Here is a 26,204-nt window from a genome sequence, read left to right as displayed (position 1 = left end):
ACCAGGATCGAGTTGGAGTGTTCAATCCCAGGGTCCTAATCTTGGTGATGAGCTTGGAGGAGACAATGGAGTTGAACGCTGATCTGTAGTCTATGGACAGCATTCTCACACGTTTTCCTCTTCTCTAGGCAGTGTAGTTTTGCGTCGTCTATGGATCTGTTTGGACAGTATGCATATTGGAGTGTGTCTACGGTGTGGATGAAGGAGTTGATGTGTAAACAGCCTTTCAAGGCACTTTGTGAATACTGATAGGAGTGCCACAGGGTGGTAGTCACTGTGGCCTGAAGCCTCCGAGTTCTTAGGGACAGGAACGATGGTGGTCATTTTACGACATGTGGATTACAGACTGAGACAAGGGGAGGTTGAAAATGACAGTGAATATGCCGTCTAGCTGTTCTGCGCTCTGAATATCATCCGGCTAGAGGTCTTCACGTGTCCAAAAAGTTTAACCCGTTCCGAAATGGACCGATGGTTTTCCCACACGACCCAATATGAGAAAATGAATGTTAACATTGTTTGAGACTTGTTCAGAATGGACCCGGTTAAGTCGGACCCTGTTCTGAAAGGCGCCGTGGAAATCAGACCCGTGTTCGTTCGGATCCGAGAGACCCGGTCAGATCCGCTAGTGAAATAAACATCCAACTAGGCTGCCAGCGCCATCAATAAACAATATATTGGGCCAAATGATCCACAGTCAAGTGTCCTTTTAAAACCGTCTGTAACAAGTTACACACAAAAAAGCTTTGTTTCGATGTGTGAAAACTTTTATAGCCCATTGTTTTACTGGTTGTGACTTTCCTACAACAATAATTATCCACCTTTTATGGTTCAGCTGTCGGAGATGTGATCTCTAAATGCATCCATTCATCTAGACGAATACAGTAGGCCTAGATATTAATGAACAAAAATGATATATTCATGGAGACAAGTTTAGGCCCAAGAGAGACTGAGAGATAGAGATGTGCCTGCACCATGTTCCCAGCCTCTATATCCATTTCTTTATTCTTGTCAGCTGCTGCTGCTCTGCATGTGTGGGCTGCTGCTGCTCTGCATGTGTCGGTGTACAGGAGGCGGCTAATTGGTTAATTTGCATTCAGAATATTTTGTACAAGATGAGCATTATATTGTTAGATTATAGGAGTAACTCTGGTAGGGCTGAAACATTCTCCCTCACTTCAACTGACCGTTGGACTGCCGTTGCACACTGCCGACACAGGCCCTCACTAGATCAGATTAATAATAACACCAAACCTTCACAAAAGTTTATTTCTTTTGATATTACCTAATAAGGTTAAGTCAATTCATTGTTTAATAGGAAAATACAAACTGAACAAAAATCTATAAATGCAACGATAAATTAATTTGGCCCTAATCTATGGATTTCACACGACTGGGAATACAGAGGGTCGGTATCTGGTGTGACCACTTGTCTCATGCAGCGAGACACATCTCCTTCACACGGCTGTTGATTGTGGCCTGTGGAATGTTGTCCCACTCCTCTTCAATGGCTGTGGAATGTTGTCCCACTCCTCTTCAATGGCTGTGGAATGTTGTCCCACTCCTCTTCAATGGCTGTGTGAAGTTGCTGGATATTGGCGGGAACTGGAACACACTGTTGTACAAGTCGATCCAGAGCATCCCGAACATGCTCAATGTCTCAGTATCCAGGCCATGGGAGAACTGAGACAAGCTGTTGTACAAGTCGATCCAGAGTATCCCGAACCTGCTCAATGTCTCAGAATCCAGGCCATGGGAGAACTGGGACAAGCTGTTGTACAAGTCGATCCAGAGTATCCCGAACCTGCTCAATGCCATGGGAGAACTGGGACATTTTTATTAGACTGTTTTTTGCCCCTTTTCTCCCCAATTTCGTGGTATCCAATTGTTAGAAGTTACTGTCTTGTCTCATTGCTACAACTCCCGTACGGGCTCGGGAGAGACGAAGGTCAAGAGCCATGCGTCCCCTAAAACCCAACCAAGCCGCACTGCTTCTTAACACAGCGCGTATCCCTCCGCACCAATGTGTCGGAGGAAACACCGTACACCTGGCAACCTGGTCAGCGTGCATTGCGCCCGGCTCGCCACAGGAGTCGCTAGTGTGCGATGAGACAAGGATATTCCTTCCGGCCAAACCCTCCCTAACCTGGACGATGCTAGGCCAATTGTGCGTCGCCCCATGGACCTCCTGGTCGCGGCCGGCTGCGACAGAGCCTGGGCTCGAACCCAGGGTCTCTGGTGGCACAGCTAGCATGATGCGATGCAGTGCCTTAGACCTCTGTGCCACTCGGGAGGCCCTTACTTGGGGACATTAAACGCTGCAGAAATGTTTTGGTACACTTCCCCAGATCTGTCCCTCTATACAATCCTGTCTCAAAGCTCTACAGACAATACCTTTGACCTCATGGCTTGGTTTTTGCTCTGACATGGACTGTCAACTGTGGGACCTTATATAGGCAGGTGTGTGCCTTTCCAAATCAGTTTTGTTGTTTTTGTGTTTTGTTGGTGTAATTTTAGCATGATTTTTTTTTGCGGGGCGAGGGAGCTGTTAAAATAATCTGTCTGGTAGATTTCTAAATCTACCTGCCACAGTGGCTTTTATGTCCTGAATCTGAGCCAATCACGGTATGTTGGGCCAAATCAAGGCCGGTCTGGACAGGACAAAAAAAAAATCAACATCTGTAGACATAGAAATTAAATCCTGCTACGTTCCTAAGCAAGAAGCAAATAATGTTGCCCAAACCGAAGAGGGAACTACCGAAACAGGTGGGGTTGACTACCGAAACAGGTGGGGTTGACTACCGAAACAGGTGGGGTTGACTACCGAAACAGGTGGGGTCGACTACCGAAACAGGTGGGGGTTTTAGAGTGTCCACTGAAATTTAACTAGCAACAACAACCGGGGACCTAAAAGACAACCACCATGAGACCCACTAAATTTGCAAACCAAAAGAAAAACCCCACACCACACTTAAAGACAGGAAGCGAACCAAAAAAGTTGAGCAAAACAAAATCAGGGAAATTAAAATGTGGAGAGCCAACTAAAGGTGTTAACCCTCCGCATCTCTCAAGACAACTGGAGGACTGGGCTAGCCACTCTTAAATGGCACCTGGGCCAGCCCAGGTGAAACACCTTCCCACTAATGAGATGGCAACCGGCACAGGTGTAACACATACTGACTAACGAGTTGACACCAATTAGTGTCTAAAGTCCAACCTCAAAACATACAGTAAATGGAAAAACAAATGCCTGTAACAAGCTGGACCGTACGACAAAATGAGATCTGTGGATGTTGAAATCAAGGCCAGGACGGATTGACCAAATTTCAACTACTTTTCAACGTCCATGGACGTCCTGAGTTGGTTGGTGCTCACTGGGGAAGGATGCTGGCTACAGTAAATTAAATACTGTAAAACACTAGCTGAAGGTTTACCTTTGCTTGTTACTTCTGGTGAACTTTGATTATGCTTTTATTATCCTCCCTCATGTTGGTTTTTGGTAACGGAATTGCAAAGCAACGTTTCTTAAACTTACAAAAGACAAATTATTTCTCTAAAACTGAATATACATTTTAGTTTTAAGTTGGCAGAGGTCTTTTAATCAAATAAAAAAATCAAATCAAATTGTTTTAGTCACATGCGCCGAGTACAACAGGTATGAAATGCTACTTACGAGCCCCTAACCAACAATGCGGGTTAAAAAAATAAGAAATAAAAGTAACAAGTAATTAAAGGGCACAGTAGAATAACAATAGAGAGACTATATACAGGGCGGTACCAGTACAGAGTCGTTGTGTTGGGGCACTGGTTAGTTGAGATAATATGTAGTTAGAGTTATTAAATTGACCATGCATAGATGATAACAACAGAGCATAGCAGCAATGCAAATAGTCTGGGTAGCCATTTGATTAGATGTTCAGGAGTCTCATGGCTTGGGGGTAGAAGCTGTTTAGAAGCCTCTCTTGGACCTAGACTTGGCGCTCCGGTACCGCTTGCCGTGCGGTAGCAGAGGGAGCAGTCTATGATTAGGGTGGCTGGAGTCTTTGACAATTTCTAGGGCCTTCCTCTGAAACCGCTTGGTACATAGGTCTTGGATGGCTGGGAAGCTTGGCCCCGGTGATATACTACCCTCTGTCGTGCCTTGCGGTCGGAAGCTGAACAGTTGCCATACCAGGCAGTGATGCAACCATGCTCTCAATGGTGCAGCTGTAGAACCTTTTGAGGATCTGAGGACCCGTGCCAAATCTTTTCAGTCTCCTGAGGGGAATAGGTTTTGTCGTGCCCTCTTCAGGACTGTCTTGGTGTGCTTGTATCATGTTAGTTTGTTGGTGATGTGGACAGCCAAGGAACTTGAAGCTCTCAAACTGCTCCACTACAGCCCCATTAATGAGAATTAGGGCGTGCTCAGTCCTCCTTTTCCTGTAGTCCACAATCCTCTCCTTTGTATTGATTACTTTGAGGGAGAGGTTGTTGTCCTGACACCACACGGCCAGGTCTCTGACCTCCTCCCTATAGGCTGTCTCATCGTTGTTAGTGATCAGGCCTGTCTCATCATTGTTAGTGATCAGGCCTACCACTGTTGTCATCTGCAAACTAAATGACGGTGTTGGAGTGGTGCCTGGCCGTGCAGTCATGAGTGAACAGGGAGTACAGGAGGGGACTGAGCACGCATCCCTGAGGGGCCCCCGTGTTAAGGATCAGTGTGGTGGATGTGTTGTTACCTACCCTCACCACCTGGGGGCGGTCCATCAGAAAGTCCAGGATCCAGTTGCAGAGGGAGGTGTTTAGTCCCAATGTCCTTAGCTTAGTGATGAGCTTTGAGGGCACTATGGTGTTGAACGCTGAGCTGTAGTCAATGAATAGCATTCTCATGTAGGTGTTCCTTTTGTCCAGGTGAGAAAGAGCAGTGTGGAATGCAATAGAGATTGCGTCATCTGTGTATCTGTTGGTGCCTTTCAAAGCACTTCATGGCTACAGACGTGAGTGATACGGGTCAGTAGTCATTTAGGCAGGTTGCCTTGGTGTTCTTGGGTACAGGGACTATGGTGGTCTGCTTGAAACATGTTGGTATTACAGACTCGGACAGGGTGAGGTTGAAAATGTCAGTGAAGACACTTGCCAGTTGGTTAGCGCATGCTCGCAGTACACGTCCTGGTAATCCGTCTGGCCACACTACCTTGTGAATGTTAACCTGTTTAAAAGTCTTACTCACATCGGCTGCGGAGAGCGTGATCACACAGTCTTCCGGAACAGCTGATGCTCTCATGCGTGTTTCAGTGTTATTTGCCTCAAAGCGAGCATAGATGTAGGATTTGGTATAAGCTTTCGGGGTTGAGTCCCGCTTCTTGAACGCGGCAGTTCTAGCCTTTAGCTCAGTGTGGATGTTGCCTTTAATCCATGGCTTCTGGTTGGGGCATGTACGTACGGTCTGTGTGGACGACGTCATCGATGCACTTATTGATGAAGTCAATAACCAATGTGGTGTGCTCCTCAATGCCATTGGAAGAATCCCGGAACATGTTCCAGTCTGTGATAGCAAAACAGTCCTGTAGTTTAGCATCTGCTTCATCTGACCACTTTTATATTGATCTAGTCACTGGTGATTCCTGCTTTCATTTTTGCTTGTAAGCATGAATCATGAGGATAGAACTATGGTCAGATTGACCAAATGGAGGGCGTAGTGAGAGCTTTGTATGCGTCTCTGTGTGTGGAGTAAAGGTGGTCCAGAGTTATTTTTTAAAAAATTTTTCCCCCCTGGTTGCACATTTAACATGCTGATAGAAATTTGTTAAAACAAATTTGTTTCCCTGCATTAACGTCCCCGGCCACTAGGAGCGCCGCCTCTGGGTGTTTTCCTGTTTGCTTAAGGCGGAATACAGCTCATTCAGTACTGTCTTAGTGCCAGCATCAGTCTGTGGTGGCATGTTTTTTCTTTATTTAACTAGGCAAGTCAGTTAAGAACAAAGACTTAGATATCGAGCACCAGCGGTTATTTTACTTTTTATTATTATTTATTAACTTTATCTCGATGTCCAGAAGTTATTTTTGGTCATATGAGACAGTAGAGGCAACATTATGTACAAAATAAGTACAATAATAAGTTTCAAACAACGCAAATAAACAAAACAAAAATAACACAATTGGTTGATGTAAAATGTCAGCCTTCTTCTCCGGCGCCATGGTTACCTCTGTTTCCATCATCATCCAAAACTATAGACTCTCTTAGTTTTCTTTTGATATGCTCCTATAAGCTTCACATGTTGGTGCTCATGGGTCTTTTTACATAGACCAGTGGCACACCTCTCCTCTTCCTCCTCCACTTCCTCCTCCACTTCCTCTTCCTCCTCCACTTCCTCCTCCACTTCCTCTTCCTCCTCTACTTCCTCTTCCACTTCCTCTTCCTCCTCCACTTCCTCCTCTACTTCATACTTCCTCCTACTTCTCGTTTAATTGAAAGGATGGTGAGGTCTAGTTAGTGGACATGGTGTAAAAGCTGTGTGTTGTTTAATGACACATGACAGGATGTAATTGTTGTCCCCCGTCACGGCACCACGCACTGATTCCGTTTGTGGTGTGTGTGTGTGTGTGTGTGGTTATTATAATGCATGACATTAATGTAGTGTAATGGTAATTAATGCAATCAGATGCAGAGTACCATGATTAGCCTCAGGGGAACAATCTCCCTAACACACACACACACACACACACACACACACACACACACACACACACTGATTGGGCGCTGCAGAGGATTGGAGAAAGAGGGTGACTTATTTTACTTAGTATGCTGGAACACCCCTGGTACAGGTGGAAGAGAGAGAAAGTGTGTGTGTGTGTGACAGTTGCAGGCTCATAGTCGGCCAGCTGCAACAGTAGATACAGAAATGGAGAAGGTTTTTGTGTTTCTTCCATTCTTTAGCTACGATATGCTTCTCTTGTTTCCCAGCTGTCCGTTAGTCTGTTTTTAAATCACAGCTGTGAGAAAAGAGAAACTTGAGCAATGGGATGCTGCTACTGTTCTTCCGAAGACAGTGAGGACTATACAGGGTAGCGGCAGGGTAGCCTAGTGGTTAGAGCGTTGGACTAGTAACCGAAAGGTTGCAAGTTCAAATCCCCGAGCTGACAAGGTACAAATCTGTCGTTCTGCCCCTGAACATGCAGTTAACCCACTGTTCCTAGTCTGTCATTGAAAATAGGAATTTGTTCTTAACTGACTTGCCTGGTAAAATAAAGATAAAATAAAATAAATAAAGATACACAGTGATGACTATACATAGATACACAGTGAGGACTAGACATAGATACACAGTGAGGACTAGACATAGATACACAGTGAGGACTAGACATAGATACACAGTGAGGACTAGACATAGATACACAGTGAGGACTAGACATAGATACACAGTGAGGACTAGACATAGATACACAGTGAGGACTAGACATAGATACACAGTGAGGACTAGACATAGATACACAGTGAGGACTAGACATAGATACACAGTGAGGGCTAGACATAGATACACAGTGAGGGCTAGACATAGATACACAGTGAGGGCTATACATAGATACACAGTGAGGGCTATACATAGATACACAGTGAGGACTATACATAGATACACAGTGAGGACTATACATAGACATAGTTTAGATACACACTGCCTTCAAAAAGTATTCAGACCCCTTGACTTTTTCCACATTGTTACATTATTCAAAAATGTATTAAATAAAAACCAAATCATCAATCTACACAATACCCCATAATGACATCACAATACCCCATAATGACATCACAATGACCCATAATGACAGCACAATGACCCATAATGACAGCACAATGACCCATAATGACAGCACAATGACCCATAATGACAGCACAATGACCCCATCATGACGTCACAATACCTCCTAATAATGACAGCACAATACCCCCTAATAATGAGAGCGCAATACCCCCTAATGACAGCACAATACCGCCTTATGACAGCACAATACCCCCTAATGACAGCACAATACCCCCTAATGACAGCACAATACCCCCTAATGACGAAGCGAAAACAGGGTTTAATTTTTTTTTTTTTAAATGTATTAAAAATAAAAAAACATACTGTTTATTTACATAAGTATTCAGACCCGTTGCTATGAGACTGAAATTGAGCTCAGGTGCATCCTGTTTCCATTGATCATCCTTGAGATGTTTCTACAACTTGATTGGAGTCCACCTGTGGTAAATTCAATTGATTGGATATGATTTGGAAAGGCACACACCTGTCTATATAAGGTCCCACAGTTGACAGTGCATGTCAGAGCAAAAACCAAGCCATAGGGTTGAGGTGAAGGGCCTTGGTCAGGGAGGTGACCAAGAACCTGATGTCCTTGAGTGGCCCAGCCAGAGCCCGATCAAATATTTCTGGAGAGACATGAAAAAAGAGGTGTCGCAACGCTCCCCCATCCAACCTGACAGAGCTTGAGAAGATCTGCAGAGAAGAATGGGAGATACTCCCCAAATACAGTTGTGCCAAGCTTGTAGCGTCATACCCAGGAAGACTTGAGGCTGTAAACGCTGCCAAAGGTGCTTCAACGAAGTAAATGGTCGGAATACTAATGTAAATGTGATATTTCAGTTTATTTTTGTATTATTATAATTTTTTTAATTTGCTAACTTTTCTAAAAACCTCTTCTTACTTTGTAATTATGGAGTGTTGTGTGTTGAAGGGGGGGGAAACACAATCAATTTTAAAACAAGGTTGTAACGTAACAAAATGTTGAAAACGTCAAGGGGTCTGAATACTTTCCGAAGGCTCTGTACAACATGTCATCTAGCATTTAAAGACTAGTTAGAGAGAGTTCGGGAAAGAAGATGAGAAAAGAGGAGAGGTTGTAGTGTGTTACACCATTAATAAAATAATAATACATTATTTATTTATATGCGCTTTTTAGAGTCACTTTACAATTGTATAAGAGAGCCTACCAGACAAGCTACTATATACATCTCCTCTTTCCCAGAGTGCACTTCTTTTATTATATGTTTGATGTTGGAGATGCTGAAGATAAAAAGGAAGTAAGAGTCATAATGCCTTCAGAAAGTATAGTGGATTAAATTGAGATTTTTTTGTCACATAATGTCAACTTTTTGGATAGTGTATCAATACACTTAGTCACTACAAAGATACAGGAGTCCTTCCTAACTCAGTTGCCGGAGAGGAAGGAAACCACTCAGGGATTTTACCATGAGGCTAATGGTGACTTTAAAACAGTTACAGAGTTTAATGGCTGTGATGGGAGAAAACTAAGGATGGATCAACAACATTGTAGTTACTCCACAGTTACTCCACAATACTAACCTAAATGACAGAGTGAAAAGAATGAAGCTTGTACAGAATAAAAATATTCCTTTAATGCAATTAAGTAAAACTGCAAAAAAAAATATGGTAAAGAAATGAACTTTTATCCTGAATACAAAGTGTTTGGGGTGAATCCAACACATCACTGAGTACCACTTCATATTTTCAAGCATGGAGGAAGCTGCATCATGTTATGGGTATGCTTGCCATCGGCATGGACTACAGAGTTTGTTATGATAAAAAAACAAACAGAATAGAGCTAAGCACAGGCTAAATCCTGGAGGAAAACGTGGTTTAGTCTGCTTTCCACCAGACGCTGGAAAATTAAATCACATTTTAGCAGGAAAATAACCAACTTGAAAGAGCTTGAAGACTTAAAAAAAAAAAAGAATAATGTGCAAATATTGTACAATCAAGGTGTGCAAAGCTCTTAGAGACATACCCAGAAAGACATGCTGCTGTAATCGCTGCAAAATGTGATTCTAACACGTATTGACTGTGAGGTTTGAATACTTATCTAATCAAAATGTCTTATTTTTCATAAATTTTCGTACAAATGTTAGAATTCTGTTATCACACTTTGACATTACAGAGTATTTTGTGTAGATTGTTTACATTTTTTTTTTACAGTTTTAAATCCAATTTAATTCCACTTTGTAAAACAACAACAGTGGAAGTGAGAACTTTAACTAAACTTCCATTGTAGCTATAATGTGCATCTCTCATTACTAACTGTATCCTGTTTCCAAACTCCGTTAGAAACTAGGTGTTCTTACCAGCTGCTCTACTATAAATAGGATCTAGTTGATGCTGTAGGAGGAAATGATTTCAGTTGGCAGCCGAATTCATTTCCATGGAGACGGGACTGGAGAGTTGGTGCTGTGCTATGGGCTCATAGCTAGCTGTGATGTGTTGTAGCAGAGATCCCACTCTGGGTATTTTATCTGGTCATAGAGTATATTATGTTCAACAATGAAATGAATGATTAGACAAATAAAAATATAAACGAGGTTTGAGATTTTTTTTTTTTTTTACATTTTTCTAAATCAATAAATGAATGTAAATGTACCACTGTCGTAGGGGAGGTGGGGTACCACTCGTAGGGGAGGTGGGGTACCACTCGTAGGGGAGGTGGGGTACCACTCGTAGGGGAGGTGGGGTACCACTCGTAGGGGAGGTGGGGTACCACTCGTAGGGGAGGTGGGGTACCACTCGTAGGGGAGGTGGGGTACCACTCGTAGGGGAGGTGGGGTACCACTCGTAGGGGAGGGGAGGTGGGGTACCACTCGGAGGGTAGGGGAGGTGGGGTACCACTCGGAGGGTAGGGGAGGTGGGGTACCACTCGTAGGGGAGGGGAGGTGGGGTACCACTCGTAGGGGAGGGGAGGTGGGGTACCACTCGTAGGGGAGGGGAGGTGGGGTACCACTCGGAGGGGAGGGGGGGTACCACTTGTAGGGGAGGTGGGGTACCACTCGTAGGGGAGGGGAGGTGGGGTACCACTGTCGGAGGGAGGGGAGGTGGGGTACCACTCAGGGAGGTGGGGTACCACTGTCGGAGGGGAGGGGAGGTGGGGTACCACTGTCGGAGGGGAGGGGAGGTGGGGTACCACTGTCGGAGGGGAGGGGAGGTGGGGTACCACTGTCGGAGGGGAGGGGAGGTGGGGTACCACTGTCGTAGGGAGGAGAGGTGGGGTACCACTGTCGTAGGGAGGAGAGGTGGGGTACCACTGTCGTAGGGAGGAGAGGTGGGGTACCACTGTCGTAGGGAGGAGAGGTGGGCTACCACTGTCGTAGGGAGGAGAGGTGGGGTACCACTGTCGTAGGGAGGGGAGGTGGGGTACCACTGTCGTAGGGGAGGGGAGGTGGGGTACCACTCGGAGGGGAGGGGAGGTGGGGAGGTGGGGTACCACTGTCGGAGGGAGGGGAGGTGGGGTACCACTGTCGTAGGGAGGGGAGGTGGGGTACCACTGTCGTAGGGAGGGGAGGTGGGGAACCACTGTCGGAGGGGAGGGGAGGTGGGGTACCACTGTCGTAGGGAGGGGAGGTGGGGTACCACTGTCGTAGGGAGGGGAGGTGGGGTACCACTGTCGTAGGGGAGGGGAGGTGGGGTACCACTGTCGTAGGGAGGAGAGGTGGGGTACCACTGTCGTAGGGAGGAGAGGTGGGGTACCACTCGGAGGGGAGGAGAGGTGGGGTACCACTCGGAGGGGAGGGGAGGTGGGGTACCACTCGGAGGGGAGGGGAGGTGGGGTACCACTCGGAGGGGAGGGGAGGTGGGGTACCACTCGGAGGGGAGGGGAGGTGGGGTACCACTGTCGGAGGGGAGGGGAGGTGGGGTACCACTCGGAGTGGAGGGGAGGTGGGGTACCACTCGGAGTGGAGGGGAGGTGGGGTACCACTCGGAGGGGAGGAGAGGGGAGGTGGGGTACCACTCGGAGGGGAGGGGAGGTGGGGTACCAATGTCATAGGGGAGGGGAGGTGGGATACCACTGTCGTAGGGGAGGGGAGGTGGGGTACCACTCGGAGGGGAGGGGAGGGGAGGTGGGGTACCACTGTCGGAGAGAGGGGCTACCACTGTCGTAGGGAGGGGAGAGGGGGTACCACTCGGAGGGGAGGGGAGGAGAGGTGGGGTACCACTGTCGTAGGGGAGGAGAGGTGGGGTACCACTGTCGGAGGGAGGGGAGGTGGGGTACCACTCGGAGGGGAGGGGAGGGGAGGTGGGATACCACTGTCGTAGGGGAGGAGAGGTGGGGTACCACTGTCGTAGGGGAGGAGAGGTGGGGTACCACTGTCGTAGGGGAGGAGAGGTGGGGTACCACTGTCGTAGGGAGGGGAGAGGGGGTACCACTCGGAGGGGAGGGGAGGAGAGGTGGGGTACCACTGTCGTAGGGAGGGGAGGTGGGGTACCACTCGGAGGGGAGGGGAGGTGGGGTACCACTGTCGTAGGGGAGGGGAGGTGGGGTACCACTGTCGTAGGGGAGGAGAGGTGGGGTACCACTGTCGGAGGGAGGGGAGGTGGGGTACCACTGTCGGAGGGAGGGGAGGTGGGGTACCACTGTCGTAGGGGAGGAGAGGTGGGGTACCACTGTCGTAGGGGAGGAGAGGTGGGGTACCACTGTCGTAGGGGAGGAGAGGTGGGGTACCACTGTCGTAGGGAGGAGGGAGGGGAGGTGGGGTACCACTGTCGTAGGGGAGGAGAGGTGGGGTACCACTGTCGTAGGGAGGGGAGGTGGGGTACCACTGTCGTAGGGAGGGGAGGTGGGGTACCACTGTCGGAGGGAGGGGAGGTGGGGTACCACTGTCGGAGGGAGGGGAGGTGGGGTACCACTGTCGTAGGGAGGGGAGGTGGGGTACCACTGTCGTAGGGAGGGGAGGTGGGGTACCACTGTCGTAGGGAGGAGAGGTGGGGTACCACTGTCGTAGGGAGGGGAGGTGGGGTACCACTGTCGTAGGGAGGAGAGGTGGGGTACCACTGTCGTAGGGAGGAGAGGTGGGGTACCACTGTCGTAGGGAGGAGAGGTGGGGTACCACTGTCGTAGGGAGGAGAGGTGGGGTACCACTGTCGTAGGGAGGAGAGGTGGGGTACCACTGTCGTAGGGAGGGGAGGTGGGCTATTCAAGGTCTCAGGGGAATCTGAAGTCTCCTTTGCTTCTCCATGGCAAAACAATAAAGGACACCACTGATCACTCAGGATACACACACATCATATTCACACACACACACATCATATTCACACACACACACATCATATTCACACACACACACATCATATTCACACACACACACATCATATTCACACACACACACATCATATTCACACACACACACACACACACACACACACACACACACACACACACACACACACACATCATATTCACACACACACACACATCATATTCACACACACACACATCATATTCAAACACACACACATCATATTCACACACACACACACACATCATATTCACACACACACACATCATATTCACACACACACACATCATATTCACACACACACACATCATATTCACACACATCATATTCACACACATCATATTCACACACATCATATTCACACACACACACACACACATCATATTCACACACACACACACACATCATATTCACACACACACACACACATCATATTCACACACACACACATCATATTCACACACATCATATTCACACACATCATATTCACACACACACACACACACATCATATTCACACACACACACATCATATTCACACACACTTGAATACAATTACCATAATGTAATGCTGAGCTGAGAGTTGAGCTCAGGAGACCAGCAACATGAAAGGTGAGGAAGGGGTAAGGACCAGAGTCTGTCAGAGTAGACGAGGAGAAAGCAAGAGAGAGAGAGGGAGAGATACAGGAGCCGGTTGGAAGAGGGAGAGAGAGAAAGGGACAGAGAGGTGTAGAGAAAGACGAGATGGAGGGGGGGGGGGGGGGGGGGAGATACTGTTGATTGACAACAGCTCAGTGTTCAACACCATAGTGCCCTGCAAGCTCATCACTAAGCTAAGGACATTGGGACTGAACACCTATGATGGTACAGTCTTTGTATCTGTCTAAGTCATAAATGTACTTTATTTACATAAAGATGTTTTTGTTTTGAAGCACAAATGGAGAATGAATTGGTGTCTCATCTCAACAGCTTCTTTCTGTCTGTGTTGTCTGCCTGAAGCTGTAGTGGCTTGTGGCTCAACAACTAATAGTCATTTAGGCAGTGGGGGTTAACATTGGCCCTTTATACCACAGTCGGAGGGGATGAGAGGAGACGAGATGGGGGATGAGAGGAGACGAGATGGGGGATGAGAGGAGACGAGAGGGGGGGGATGAGAGGAGACGAGAGGGGGGGGGGATGAGAGGAGACGAGAGGGGGGGATGAGAGGAGACGAGAGGGGGGGACGAGAGGGGGGGATGAGAGGAGACGAGAGGGGGGGATGAGAGGAGACGAGAGGGGGGGATGAAAGGAGACGAGAGGGGGGATGAGAGGAGACGAGAGGGGAGAGAGACGTGTGTTCATGTACAGTATCCACAACCTTTACTCTGCCACAGAAAGTCGACCAAACAGCTGAGTTGCTGTGGTAACGCTCATCTAACGCACACGTGGAAATCCATTCTTTCTGTCAGGGAAGGTTATTCATCTCTCTCTCTCTGTGTCTCTCTGTCTCTCTCTCTCTGTGTGTGTGTCTCTCAATTCAATTTAAGTGGTTTTATTGACATGGGAAACATATGTTAACATTGCCAAAGCAGGTGAAATAGATATCAAACAAAAGTGAAATAAACACACAAAAATGAACAATAAACATTACACTCACAAGTTCCAAAAGAATAAAGACATTTAAAATGTCATATTATGTCTATACAGTGTTGTAACGATGTGAATATAGTTAAAGTACAAAAGGGAAAATAAATGAACATAAATATGGGTTGTATTTACAATGGTGTTTGTTCTTCACTGGTTGCCCTTTTCTCGTGGCAACAGGTCACAAATCTTGCTGCTGTGATGACACTGTGGAATTTCACCCAGTAGATATGGGAGTTTATCAAAATCGGGTTTGTTTTCTAATTCGTTGTGGATCTGTGTAATCTGAGGGAAATATGTCTCTCTAATATGGTCATACATTGGGCAGGAGGTTAGGAAGTGCAGCTCAGTTTCCACCTCATTTTGTGGGCAGTGAGCACATAGCCTGTCTTCTCTTGAGAGCCATGTCTGCCTACGGCGGCCTTCCTCAATAGCAAAGCTATGCTCACTGAGTCTGTACATAGTCAAAGCTTTCCTTAGAGTCTATGGATTCTTCATTTACATTGAGCTTATTTCTGACGTGCTGTTCCTTCTTTTTCCATAGTGTATTTCTGTATTGTTTTAGTGATTCACCGTAGTGAAAGCGTAGGCTCAAGTTTTCTGGGTCTTTATGTTTTTGGTTGGACAGGTTTCTTTATTTCTTAATTACGTTTTTGCATTCTTCATCAAACATTTTGCCATTGTTGTAATTTTGTTTCGGTTGTCTGTTTGACATTTTTAGATTTGACAGGGAAGCTGAGAGGTCAACAATACTGTTTAGGATTTCTACTGCCAAGTTTAGACCTTCACTATTACAGTGGAACAGTTTGTCCAGGAAATTGTCTAAAAGGGATTGAATTTGTTGTTGCCTAATAGTTTTTTGGCTGTTTTCCACACTACTTTCCTTCCATCTATAACATTTCTTAATATTATTCAGTTCTTTTGGCGTTGATTTTATTTATTTATTTATTTAACCTTTATTTAACCAGGCAAGTCAGTTAAGAACAAATTCTTATTTTCAATGACGGCCTGGGAACAGTGGGTTACCTGCCTGTTCAGGGGCAGAACGGCAGATTTGTACCTTGTCAGCTCGGGGACATGAACTTGCAACCTTTCGGTTACTAGTCCAACACTCTAACCACTAGGCCACCCTGCCTTATGATTGAGTATTGCTCTGTTTAATTAGACTGTGATTTTGCTGTGGTCTGATAGGGGTGTCAGTGGGCTGACAGTGGGCTGTAATAGTGGGGGTTGGGCCTGTTGATCTGCTCACGGCCTGGGAATATTGAGGTCCCTGCTGCGGGGGGGGCATAGGGTGGGCAGAAGGGGTATCAGTCTGGTATGGGGCCTTTATAGGTTGTGGCCAGGGTTTGCTTGGGGTGGTCTAGGCTAGTTAGGGTGTGGCTGGTGATGCTGTGGTCTGGGTGTAGGTCCTTCAGGGCGGGGTCTTGCTGGGCTGGAAGGGTGTCTCGCTGGTTTGGGCGGGGTGTCTGTTGGTCCTGTGATGTGTTGGGGCTGCGGTTGAGGGTGACGTCCTTCAGTGTCCTGGCGAAGGTGGGCCCTGCTGCCTTGTAGAGGTGGACCTGGTCATAAAGTTCAGGGTGGAGGGGTGGGCCCTGCTGCCTTGTAGAGGTGGACCTGGTCATAGAGTTCAGGGTGGAGTGGTGGGCCCTGCTGCCTTGTAGAGGTGGACCTGGTCATAAAGTTCAGGGTGGAGGGGTGGGCCAGCTAAACATTTTGTTTTTTTGAGGCACAGTCCCGGGAAATGCTTTCATTCACCGCTGTATGGCGGCAGGGTGGAAGTCTTTTCGTGGTAGCAGGGTGGAAGTCTTTTCGTGGTAGCAGGGTGGAAGTCTTTTCGTGGTAGCAGGGTGGAAGTCTTTTCGTGGTAGCAGGGTGGAAGTCTTTTCGTGGTAGCAGGGTGGAAGTCTTTTCGTGGTAGCAGGGTGGAAGTCTTTTCGTGGTAGCAGGGTGGAAGTCTTTTCGTGGTAGCAGGGTGGAGATGACCACTTGTGCATTGGGGAAAGTGGAACTAGCTTTTTTTCAATCACTCCCTTGAGTGCTGTGGCCACCCTTTCCTGCTGTGCTCTCAGGTCATTTGTGCCAGTGTGAAATATGATGTGGCTGGGGTACCCTAGTCTGTCCTCTGACAACAGCTCCAGGGCATCCTCCAGGGCATCCTCCAGGGCATGTCTAGTGTTTGGGCACCAGAGTTTAGCCACTTTGTGTTTTGGGAAAAAGTTTTTACTCTTGAAGGTATTTTCCATTTGAGTCGATGAGGATCACAATCTCTGGCTTTTGTGTGTCAGGGGACTGACTGGGGGGGCTGTTATGGGAGGGGGGGGGGGGTTGGAGTCTGTTGGGTTTGTGTGTCCTCCGTGGATGTGTGGGGGTTGTCAAGAGAGCAATTAGGGGAGCTGACTGGGGGGGGGGGGGTGGAGTCTGTTGGGTTGGTGAGTCCTGTGCTGTCTGTCCCGTTGTGGTGTGGTTTTGAGGTCTCTCTCTTTGCCTCGGTCTCTGCCTGCCTGTCTCTCTGCCTGCCTGTCTCTCTGCCTGCCTGTCTCTCTGCCTGCCTGTCTCTCTGTCTGCCTGTCTCTATATCTCTCTGTCTGCCTCTCTCTGTCTCTCTGCCCGTCTCTCTCTCTGCCCGTCTCTCTCTCTGCCCGTCTCTCTCTCTGCCCGTCTCTCTCTCTGCCCGTCTCTCTCTCTGCCTGTCTGCCTGTCTCTGCCCGTCTCTCTCTGCCCGTCTCTCTCTGCCTGTCTCTCTCTCTGCCTGTCTCTCTCTCTGCCTGTCTCTCTGCCTGTCTGCCTGTCTCTCTGCCTGTCTCTGCCCGTCTCTCTCTCTGCCCGTCTCTCTCTCTGCCCGTCTCTCTCTCTGCCCGTCTCTCTCTCTGCCCGTCTCTCTCTCTGCCTGTCTCTCTCTCTCTGCCTGTCTGCCTGTCTCTCTGCCTGTTTCTGTTTTTCTCTGTCTCTGCCTGTATCTGCCTGTCTCTCTCTGCCTCTCTCTGCCTGTCTCGGTCCTCTGTCTGCCTCTGCCTGTCTCTGTTTGTCTCTGCCTGTCTCTGCTTGTCTCTGCCTGTCTCTGCTTGTCTATGCCTGTCTCTGCCTGTCTCTGTCTGTCTGTCTCTCTGTCTGTCTCTGTCTCTCTGCCTGTCTCTGTCTCTGTCTGTCTCTGTCTCTCTGTCTGTGTTGGTGTACTTCTTTTAACAGGCTCCAATAGAAAGGCAGCATGCAACATTCTTCCTTTCAACACTATAATAGTATAATTATTATTCAGTTATTATACACATTGTCAACAGTCAATGTATTTATTTCATACTCAATTGCGAGCTTTCTCTGTCCGTGGAATGATTGATTCAAAAACGTTTTTACCTAGCTGCACACACACACACACACACACACACACACACACACACACACACACACACACACACACACACGCAATCACGTTCACACACCTGCAGACACGCACACAGGTCTGAGTGAGAGAGAGGCTGTAAGAGGGCCAGGCGAACGCAAGAGAGAGGGGGCTCTTTTTCGTTAATTAACCTCGTTAGAGAGTCATTAGTGACCACTCAGTCAGTACATCATGAGGAGATCACAACACACACTAGATGGTATGTAGGTCAGTGTGTGTCTGACCACTCTTAGAAAGGTGGCCATGAGGAGATCACAACACACACTAGATGGTATGTAGGTCAGTGTGTGTCTGACCACTCTTAGAAAGGTGGCCATGAGGAGATCACAACACACACTAGATGGTATGTAGGTCAGTGTGTGTCTGACCACTCTTAGAAAGGTGGCCATGAGGAGATCACAACACACACTAGATGGTATGTAGGTCAGTGAGTGTCTGACCACTCTTAGAAAGGTGGCCATGAGGAGATCACAACACACACTAGATGGTATGTAGGTCAGTGTGTGTCTGACCACTCTTAGAAAGGTGGCCATGAGGAGATCACAACACACACTAGATGGTATGTAGGTCAGTGTGTGTCTGACCACTCTTAGAAAGGTGGCCATGAGGAGATCACAACACACACTAGATGGTATGTAGGTCAGTGTGAGAGGAGATCACAACACACACTAGATGGTATGTAGGTCAGTGTGTGTCTGACCACTCTTAGAAAGGTGGCCATGAGGAGATCACAACACGCACTAGATGGTATGTAGGTCAGTGTGTGTCTGACCACTCTTAGAAAGGTGGCCATGAGGAGATCACAACACACACTAGATGGTATGTAGGTCAGTGTGTGTCTGACCACTCGTAGAAAGGTGGCCATGAGGAGATGATTATACTAGCACCATGTAGGGTTGTCATCTGGAGTGTGAGCTTTCACCCTGTTTATGATGGACCAGATTTAGACTCTAACATGTTCTAACATGTTCTAGATCTGGTGCCGGTCTGTAACATGTTCTAGATCTGGTGTCGGTCTGTAACATGTTCTAGATCTGGTGTCGGTCTGTAACATGTTCTAGATCTGGTGTCGGTCTGTAACATGTTCTAGATCTGGTGTCGGTCTGTAACATGTTCTAGATCTGGTGTCGGTCTGTAACATGTTCTAGATCTGGTGTCGGTCTGTAACATGTTCTAGATCTGGTGCCGGTCTGTAACATGTTCTAGATCTGGTGTCGGTCTGTAACATGTTCTAGATCTGGTGTCGGTCTGTAACATGTTCTAGATCTGGTGCCGGTCTGTAACATGTTCTAGATCTGGTGTCGGTCTGTAACATGTTCTAGATCTGGTGCCGGTCTGTAACATGTTCTAGATCTGGTGTCGGTCTGTAACATGTTCTAGATCTGGTGTCGGTCTGTAACATGTTCTAGATCTGGTGTCGGTCTGTAACATGTTCTAGATCTGGTGTCGGTCTGTAACATGTTCTTGATCTGGTGTCTGTAACATGTTCTAGATCTGGTGTCGGTCTGTAACATGTTCTAGATCTGGTGCCGGTCTGTAACATGTTCTAGATCTGGTGTCGGTCTGTAACATGTTCTAGATCTGGTGTCGGTCTGTAACATGTTCTAGATCTGGTGCCGGTCTGTAACATGTTCTAGATCTGGTGCCGGACTCTGTAAGGGGGGGGGGGGTAGCCATTTGACTAGATGTTCAGGACTCTTATGGCTTGGGGGTAGAACCTGTTTAGAACCCTCTTGGTCCGAGACTTGGCACTCCGGTACCATCGTTCGGTAGCAGAGAGAGCAGTCTGACTGGGGCGACTGAAGTCTTTGACTTCTCCCTCTCTCTCTTCCACCCCCCACTCCACAGCTCTCTGTCTCTTCCACCCCCCCCCCCCACTCCACAGCTCTCTCTCCCCCCTCCCCCACTCCACTCCACAGCTCTCTCTCTTCCCCCTCCCCCCACTCCACTCCACAGCGCTCTGTCTCTTCCACCCCCCCCCCACTCCACAGCTATCTGTCTCTTCCACCCCCCCCACTCCACAGCTCTGTCTCTCCACCCCCCACTCCACCCCCTCTGTCTCTTCCCCCCCCCACTCCACAGCTCTCTGTCTCTTCCACCCCCCCCCACTCCACAGCTCTCTCTCTCTTCCACCCCCCCACTCCACAGCTCTCTGTCTCTTCCACCCCCCCACTCCACAGCTCTCTGTCTCTTCCACCCCCCCCACTCCACAGCTCTCTGTCTCTTCCACTTCCCCCCCCACTCCACAGAGCTCTATCTCTTCCCCCCCCCCCACTCCACAGCTCTCTGTCTCTTCCACCCCCCACTCCACAGCTCTCTGTCTCTTCCACCCCCCCCCCCACTCCACAGCTCTCTGTCTCTTCCACCCCCCCCCCCCCACTCCACAGCTCTCTGTCTCTTCCACCCCCCCACTCCACAGCTCTCTGTCTCTTCCACCCCCCCCCCCCCCACTCCACAGCTCTCTGTCTCTTCCACCCCCCCCCACTCCACAGCTCTCTGTCTCTTCCACCCCCCCCCACTCCACAGCTATCTGTCTCTTCCACCCCCCCACTCCACAGCTATCTGTCTCTTCCACCCCCCCCCCCCACTCCACAGCTATCTGTCTCTTCCACCCCCCCCCACTCCACAGCTATCTGTCTCTTCCACCCCCCCCCCACTCCACAGCTCTCTGTCTCTTCCACCCCCCCCCCACTCCACAGTGCTCTATCTCTTCCACCCCCCCCCCCCCCACTCCACAGCTCTCTGTCTCTTCCACCCCCCCCCACTCCACAGCTATCTGTCTCTTCCACCCCCCCCACTCCACAGCTATCTGTCTCTTCCACCCCCCCCCCACTCCACAGCTCTCTATCTCTTCCACCCCCCCCCCCCACTCCACAGCGCTCTGTCTCCCCCCCCACTCCACAGCGCTCTGTCTATTTTACTCAATATTCCATGAGGCATTGTTGTCAGGATAGATGGCGGCAGTTCAATGCATTATTCATATACTTCACCTAAATCACAGCTGCGACATTGTTTTCTGGTCTGACTGAGGTGTTCTCTCATTTGTGTCTGGAAGTAGCTAGCTAGCTAGCCAACTTTAGCCAGTCAGGGAAGCTGTAGAAGTACGAGCAGGCTACAATTTCCCATCGTTAATCGGTGTAATTTTGACGGCCAACTGGCTGAATGAGTTCATCGTTTGAATGACCATGTATGACAAGAGCCTTGGTCCTCCCTTCTCTTTGAGGCTTTAGTTTTCCTTTTGTTAGATTTGAGCTCATCTTGTTCTGGCTGGCATTGAGTTGTTGATCCTTGTTGTTGATGTGTATAACTGAGGGAGAGAGAGCCTTCCTTTTCAAGGGTATTTGATCAGGAGGACTGTGAAGTTCCCAAATGTAAGAGGACTTCCGTGTTGTTGACATATTTCCAGAAATCCATTCAGGTGTAATTTTGTGGCTTTTGGTGAAATGCGTTCGAATGATCTAAAGTCACGCTGTTGCTACTTCCTGTAAACACACAGTCCAGTTCATAGGGACTGACGACAGGCCCTACTTCCTGTAAACACACAGTCCAGTTCATAGGGACTGACAGGTCCTACTTCCTGTAAACACACAGTCCAGTTCATAGGGACTGACGACAGGCCCTACTTCCTGTAAACACACAGTCCAGTTCATAGGGACTGACAGGTCCTACTTCCTGTAAACACACAGTCCAGTTCATAGGGACTGACAGGTCCTACTTCCTGTAAACACACAGTCCAGTTCATAGTGAATGATGGCAGGTCCTACTGCCTGTAAACACACAGTCCAGTTCAAAGTGAATGACGGCAGGTCCTACTACCTACTCTCCCCGTAGCCATATCCATGTCCTTCTCTCCCCGTCTCGCTCTCTCTCCCCGTCTAGTCCTCTCTCTCCCCGTAGCCATATCCATGTCCTACTCTCCCCGTCTCGCTCTCTCTCCCCGTCTAGTCCTCTCTCTCCCCGTCTAGTCCTCTCTCTCCCCGTAGCCATATCCATGTCCTACTCTCCCCGTCTCGCTCTCTCTCCCCGTCTAGTCCTCTCTCTCCCCGTAGCCATATCCATGTCCTACTCTCCCCGTCTCGCTCTCTCTCCCCGTCTAGTCCTCTCTCTCCCCATAGCCATATCCATGTCCTTCTCTCCCCGTCTCGCTCTCTCTCCCCGTCTAGTCCTCTCTCTCCCCGTCTCGTCCTCTCTCTCCCCGTAGCCATATCCATGTCCTACTCTCCCCGTCTAGTCCTCTCTCTCCCCGTAGCCATATCCATGTCCTACTCTCCCCGTCTCGCTCTCTCTCCCCGTCTCGCTCTCTCTCTCCCCGTCTCGCTCTCTCTCCCCGTCTAGTCCCCTCTCTCCCCGTCTAGTCCTCTCTCTCCCCGTCTAGTCCTCTCTCTCCCCGTCTAGTCCTCTCTCTCCCCGTCTAGTCCTCTCTCTCCCCGTCTAGTCCTCTCTCTCCCCGTCTAGTCCTCTCTCTCCCCGTCTAGTCCTCTCTCTCCCCGTCTAGTCCCCTCTCTCCCCGTCTCCAGTCCCTCTCTCCCCGTCTAGTCCTCTCTCTCCCCGTCTAGTCCTCTCTCTCTCTCTCTCTCTCTCTCTCTCTTCCCCCCCCGTCTAGGTCTCTGTTTTCTCCAGTCTCCTTTTTTCTCAGTCTCCTCCTCCTAGTTCTGTAGGAGATGGCCTGTACCCCTCCTCCTAGTGCTGCAGGAGATGACCTGTACCCCTCCTCCTAGTGCTGCAGGAGATGACCTGTACCCCTCCTCCTAGTGCTGCAGGAGATGGTCTGTACCCCTCCTCCTAGTTCTGTAGGAGATGGCCTGTACCCCTCCTCCTAGTGCTGCAGGAGATGACCTGTACCCCTCCTCCTAGTTCTGCAGGAGATGGCCTGTACCCCTCCTCCTAGTGCTGCAGGAGATGACCTGTACCCCTCCTCCTAGTGCTGCAGGAGATGGTCTGTACCCCTCCTCCTAGTTCTGTAGGAGATGGCCTGTACCCCTCCTCCTCCTCCTAGTGCTGCAGGAGATGGCCTGTACCCCTCCTCCTAGTGCTGTAGGAGATGGCCTGTACCCCTCCTCCTAGTGCTGTAGGAGATGGCCTGTACCCCTCCTCCTAGTGCTGTAGGAGATGGCCTGTACCCCTCCTCCTAGTTCTGTAGGAGATGGCCTGTACCCCTCCTCCTAGTGCTGCAGGAGATGGCCTGTACCCCTCCTCCTCCTCCTAGTGCTGCAGGAGATGACCTGTACCCCTCCTCCTCCTCCTAGTGCTGCAGGAGATGGCCTGTACCCCTCCTCCTAGTGCTGCAGGAGATGGTCTGTACCCCTCCTCCTAGTTCTGTAGGAGATGACCTGTACCCCTCCTCCTCCTCCTAGTGCTGCAGGAGATGGTCTGTACCCCTCCTCCTAGTGCTGCAGGAGATGACCTGTACCCCTCCTCCTAGTGCTGCAGGAGTTGGCCTGTACCCCTCCTCCTCCTCCTAGTGCTGCAGGAGATGGCCTGTACCCCTCCTCCTCCTCCTAGTGCTGCAGGAGATGGCCTGTACCCCTCCCCCTCCTCCTAGTCCTGCAGGAGATGGCCTGTACCCCTCCTCCTCCTCCTAGTTCTGCAGGAGATGGCCTGTACCCCTCCTCCTAGTGCTGCAGGAGATGGTCTGTACCCCTCCTCCTAGTTCTGCAGGAGATGACCTGTACCCCTCCTCCTAGTGCTGCAGGAGTTGGTCTGTACCCCTCCTCCTCCTCCTAGTTCTGCAGGAGATGACCTGTACCCCTCCTCCTAGTGCTGCAGGAGTTGGTCTGTACCCCTCCTTTTACATTACATTTACATTTAAGTCATTTGGCAGACACTCTTATCCAGAGCGACTTACAAATTGGTGAATTCACCATATGACATCCAGTGGAACAGCCACTTTACAATAGTGCATCTAAATCATTTAAGGGGGGGGGTGAGAAGGATTACTTTATCCTATCCTAGGTATTCCTCTTCCTCCTCCTAGCTCCTCCTCCTAGTTCTGCAGGAGATGACCTGTACCCCTCTTCCTCCTCCTAGTGCTGCAGGAGATGGCCTGTACCCCTCCTCCTCCTCCTAGTGCTGCAGGAGATGGCCTGTACCCCTCCTCCTCCTCCTAGTGCTGCAGGAGATGGCCTGTACCCCTCCTCCTCCTCCTAGTGCTGCAGGAGATGACCTGTACCCCTCCTCCTCCTCCTCCTAGTGCTGCAGGAGATGGCCTGTACCCCTCCTCCTCCTCCTAGTTCTGCAGGAGATGGCCTGTACTTCTCTTCCAGACTCATACACCCCCTTTTCAGCTCTGACCTACACTGTGTGTGTGTACGTGACGACAGAGATCATCCTCTTCTCTGTTATTAACAGTGAGTTGGCAGGTAGCTCTGCAATGGTTCACCCTGTGTGAGGACACTGTGTGTGTGTGTCACGGTGGTTCCCTGTGTGTGTGTGTGTGTGTGTGTGTGTGTGTGTGTGTCACGGTGATTCCCTGGCTTACTGCAGATCTGCTCCACAGTGTCCTCTAGGGAGGTCATTAGGGCCGAGGAAAACAAGATGGGGGAAATCTTTCACTGTGTGAGTGTAGTGTGTGTGTGGTATCCAAGATTGCTTGCCTCTCTTAAATTCTGTCATCTGAGTTGAGCTGCTCAGCATATCATAGGGGCTTACGCAGCTATGTGTTCAGTTCCAGTATAGTTACATCCAGGGAACCCCCACAGCCCTGAAACCTCCCCCCGAGAATCCTTCACCGTTCATCGGGCAGGACGGTCACCCAACCCCCTCCGCCCTGGATGTGCAGTCACTGGATAACAGCCCTGTTTTAATGTGGTGGAAATGTAATTGAACTGTCTCATCTCTCTCTCTTTCTAAAAATGTATATTTTAGTTTTTTCCCCTGAGTTGGGGCGAGGGAGTGGAATGGGGCGAAGAGAGGGGGTGGGGTGGGGCGAAGAGAGGGAGGGAGAAATATGGGGCGAAAGAAGGGAGGGAGAAATATGGGGCGAAAGAAGGGAGGGAGCTTGCGCGAGGGAGATGGAGCAGGGAGGGAGAGAGATGGAGGAGGGAGAGAGATGGAGGAGGGAGAGAGATGGAGCAGGGAGGGAGAGAGATGGAGCAGGGAGGGAGAGAGATGGAGCAGGGAGGGAGAGAGATGGAGCAGGGAGGGAGAGAGATGGAGCAGGGGGGAGGGAGATGGAGCAGGGAGGGAGGGAGATGGAGCAGGGAGGGAGGGAGATGGAGCAGGGAGGGAGGGAGATGGAGCAGGGAGGGAGGGAGATGGAGCAGGGAGGGAGGGAGATGGAGCAGGGAGGGAGGGAGATGGAGCAGGGAGGAGGGAGATGGAGCAGGGAGGGAGGGAGATGGAGCAGGGAGGGAGGGAGATGGAGCAGGGAGGGAGGGAGATGGAGCAGGGAGAGCAGGGAGGGAGGGAGATGGAACAGGGAGGGAGGGAGGGAGGGAGATGGAACAGGGAGGGAGGGAGGGAGGGAGGGAGGGAGATGGAGATGGGGCAGGGAGGGAGGGAGGGAGATGGAGATGGGGCAGGGAGGGAGTGAGAGAGATGGGGCAGGGAGGGAGTGAGAGAGATGGGGCAGGGAGGGAGGGAGGGATGGGGCAGGGAGGGAGGGAGATGGAGCAGAGGAGGGAGGGAGGGAGATGGAGCAGGGAGATGGAGCAGAGGAGGGAGGGAGATGGAGCAGAGGAAGGAGGGAGATTGAGCAGGGAGGGAGATGGAGCAGGGAGGGAGGGAGATGGAGCAGGGAGGGATGGAGCAGGGAGTGAGGGAGATGGGGCAGGGAGGGAGTGAGGGAGATGGGGCAGGGAGGGAGGGAGGGAGATGGAGCAGAGGAGGGAGAGAGGGAGATGGAGCAGAGGAGGGAGAGAGGGAGATGGAGCAGAGGAGGGAGAGAGGGAGATGGAGCAGAGGAGGGAGGGAGATGGAGGAGGGAGGGAGAGATGGAGCAGGGAGGGAGGTGAGGGAGAGGGAGCAGGGAAGGAGGGAGAGAGATGGAGCAGGGAAGGAGGGAGAGAGATGGAGCAGGGAGGGATAGAGATGGGGCAGGGAGGGAGAGAGAGAGATGGGGCAGGGAGGGAGGGAGAGAGATGGGGCAGGGAGGGAGGGAGAGAGATGGGGCAGGGAGGGAGGGAGAGAGATG

General features: G+C 49.9%; 1 protein-coding gene across 1 annotated transcript in view; it reads left to right on the top strand.

Moving 5' to 3' along the window:
• mcu (mitochondrial calcium uniporter) overlaps positions 1-26,204 on the top strand; it is a 139,854-nt gene that overhangs the window by 37,941 nt on the left and 75,709 nt on the right. The window lies entirely within an intron of this gene.

Source organism: Oncorhynchus masou, chromosome 18 (assembly GCF_036934945.1).
Source record: "Oncorhynchus masou masou isolate Uvic2021 chromosome 18, UVic_Omas_1.1, whole genome shotgun sequence".
In the NCBI taxonomy this organism is placed as follows: domain Eukaryota; kingdom Metazoa; phylum Chordata; class Actinopteri; order Salmoniformes; family Salmonidae; genus Oncorhynchus; species Oncorhynchus masou.
Note: the sequence above shows the minus strand (reverse complement) of the source record. Positions and strands in the feature narration are given on the sequence as shown.